Source organism: Crocuta crocuta, unplaced genomic scaffold (assembly GCF_008692635.1).
Source record: "Crocuta crocuta isolate KB4526 unplaced genomic scaffold, BGI_CrCroc_1.0 scaffold140, whole genome shotgun sequence".
Taxonomy (NCBI): Eukaryota; Metazoa; Chordata; class Mammalia; order Carnivora; family Hyaenidae; genus Crocuta; species Crocuta crocuta.
Genome location: NW_027527775.1, coordinates 8,043,563 through 8,046,611, shown reverse-complemented (window position 1 = coordinate 8,046,611; position 3,049 = coordinate 8,043,563). Strand labels below are relative to the sequence as shown.

Below are 3,049 nucleotides of genomic sequence, written 5' to 3'. Positions count from 1 at the left end.
GAGAGAGAGAGGGAGACACAGAATCTGAAGAAGGCTCCAAACTCTGAGCTGTCAGCACAGAGGCTGATGCAGGGCTTGAACCCACGAACTATGAGATCATGATCCGAGCTGAAGTCGGACGCTTAACCAACTGAGCCACCCAGGTGCCCCAGTTCACAAGCCTTTTTAAAGCTTCTGTGCTTTGAGCCTTCAGCCTCTCTGCTTGAAACAAAAAGCTGAAAATAAATGTCTTCTACCTCTAAAATCCACAAGTATCCTTGATCCTTAAGCATCTTGGAGAGTTTGATTGCACCTGGGCATAGGACAATTCATGCTAATTCTGCGATCTGTGTTTTGGGGGAAAGGTGTGAAATAGCTCCAGAATAAAACTCCTCTCAGTATTGTTTCCTAATGACTTGATTTTTTTTTTCAAATGTTTTATTTATTTCTAGGAGAGAGAGCGAGAGACAGCGTGAACAGGGGAGGGTCAGAGAGAGAGGGAGTCACAGACTGAAACAGGCTCCAGGCTCTGAGCTGGCAGTCAGCACAGAGCCTGACGCGGGGCTCGAACCCACGTCGAAACCCAAGCGAAAGTCGGACGCTTAACCGACTAAGCCACCCAGGCACCCCCCTAATGACTTGATTTTGACCAACAGACTTTTTCCAAAAGACTATTGAAATGCAGAGCCTTGGGAAAATGAAATACACAGTATTCCACAGTCCATTTAAAAAATGACAACCCCAATAGCTGTTTGTATTTTTTTTTTTAAATTTTTAACGTTTATGTATTTTTGAGAGAGAGAGATACAGAGTATGAGTAGGCAGGGGGCAGAGAGAGGGAGACACGGAATGCGAAGCAGGCTCCAGGCTCTGAGCTGCAGCACAGAGCCCGATGTGGGACTCGAACTCATGAACCATGAGATCACGACCTGAGCCAAAGTCAGACGCTTTACCTACTGAGCCACCCAGGCGCCCCTAGCTGTTTGTATTTCGATGCCATATTGGAGGTATTTTTATAGTAAACTAGGGGCTTCGAGAGCAAGGAACATTACCTTGTTGCAAGCTCACAAGCTACCTTTAGTTTTTGCTTGTTCTTATATTCAGAGCCTTCTCACTTCAATCCTTCGTGGCTGCCTTAAACTTTTTTTTTTTCTAGGAGAGAGAGAGAGAGAGAGACAGCGTGAGCAGGGGAGGGTCAGAGAGAGAGGGAGATGGCTGCCTTAAATTTGTCAGACTTTTAAGTCTGAAGAAGAGGACAGAACACTAAACTGCATTGCCCGAGAGAAATGAGCGCGGGCCGCATCACTAACACCTGCAATCCATCCCGTCAGAGGGAAGCCCCCCTGCTCTCTCTTCCCTTCCCACACTCTTGTTCGTCCTGTGTCCCTGCATAGTCACTGTGGTCTTCCTGCCTGCAGCTCTCTCCCTTCCGATCTGTGGTCCAGCTGGCCTCCCCGGTTCTCTTTCCAACATGCAAATGAGCGCATGTGGCTCCCCTCCTGAGGGAGTGCTGGGGACTCCCAGCTCCAGGAATGGAGCCTGATGTGACAGATTCCTCTCACTCTGACTCTAACCTGCAGCTGTAGCTGGATCCCCTGCTCTTCCCCTCAGCCACCCCACAGTGCATGTCTGTCTGGCTACATGTTGTCACATCCCAAGTCTTGTTTACAGAGCTCGCCATGCCAGTGATACCATCTCCCCAAACCAGGGAGGCATGGCAGGTCCCTGAAGGCTGAGCTCAAATGTCACCATCTCTGGGGCATCCTCTCTGCTCCCTCAGACAGAATCCATCATTTCCTCATGCGCATTCCTATAGAACTTGGTTTATATCACTATGACAACAGTGCTCGTTGTTTTTTAGAGGGTTGACTTTGACACTGGCTCTCGCCTCCGACCGGGATGCTTTGTCGGTAGAAACGTGTTGAGCCAGCGTAGCTGTCCTGTGTTGAGCACGTGCGTCATCTCATTTTATCTTCCAAACAATCCTGTGAGGCAGGCATTTTTATAATCTCCATTTTCAGATGAGAAATGGAGCCTTAAAAAAATTCGGTAATTAGCTTGCACGCAGATTGTATATTCTGTGCCCGGGACTCGGTCCCTTTGTGTGACTCCAAAGCCTGTGAATGAATGAAAGAACCGCGTGCCACCTGGTGACTTCTTGCAGAGAAATTTTCTTGTGTGGGAGGTCCATAGGGCACCGGGAGCTTCTTACAGTCTGTGTGACCTTGGGCAAGTTACGGAATATGTCTGAGTCTCTGGGCTTACATCTGTAAAACTAAGATAATGAACTGCTTAACTACCTCACGGGGCTTCTGAGAGGATTAAATAAAATGATGTATGCAAAAGACATAAAGGCTTTGCCAGAATAAGTTAGTAATAGATACTTTGTCTTTCCTTTTCCCCCATCACCTGTTCCATGAAGACAAGATTGTCCTCACAGGCCTATCTGGCCTCCCTGACCAGAGAGGAAACCAAGCAAGACCTATGGAGATAAACATCCAATGGAATGACAGGTTTATAGGCAGAATTACCTAAGGCTTGTACCACTTCCATGAGGACCTCAGATAAATAATGTTCTTAAAAATACCATAGCCTTACTTTTATCGCCTGTATTCATTTTGGGGGAGGAATAGCCTCATAGAGTGCCACAGAAAGGAAGAAGCAACCAGAAATTATCTCTTGTTTGTCCTAAAGGGACTATCATTTCTTGCCACAAGAGCTGACAGCTCGCACACTGGCTTTCAGATTCAAGAGAAAAACAACGCCTTAGAGATTCTTTTCATTTGCTTTTTGGCACTACTAGCACCATTATCAAATGACTTCAACATTCTGTGCTCCAGTGATTAGATGGTGGCTCTCCGGGCTGGTGAGAGAATGGGAGAGGAAGGTGTTTCAGCACTTTTGGGATGTGGCTTCATAGAACTTTGTGTCTTTACATGTACCTCAGTGTTCATAGCAGCACTCTCCACAATAGCTAAAACATGGAAAGAGCCTAAGTGTCCATCAACGGATGAATGGATCAAGAAGATGTGGTTTATCTATACCATGGAATACTACATGGCAATGAGAA

The 3,049-nt window shown here is 46.6% G+C and overlaps 1 non-coding gene across 1 annotated transcript; it reads right to left on the bottom strand.

Moving 5' to 3' along the window:
• Nucleotides 1-529: 529 nt before the first annotated feature.
• TRNAE-UUC (transfer RNA glutamic acid (anticodon UUC)) lies at nt 530-604 on the bottom strand. Its single transcript has one exon. It is a non-coding gene; the product is annotated as a tRNA-Glu (tRNA).
• Between the last annotated feature and the right edge of the window lie 2,445 nt (nt 605-3,049).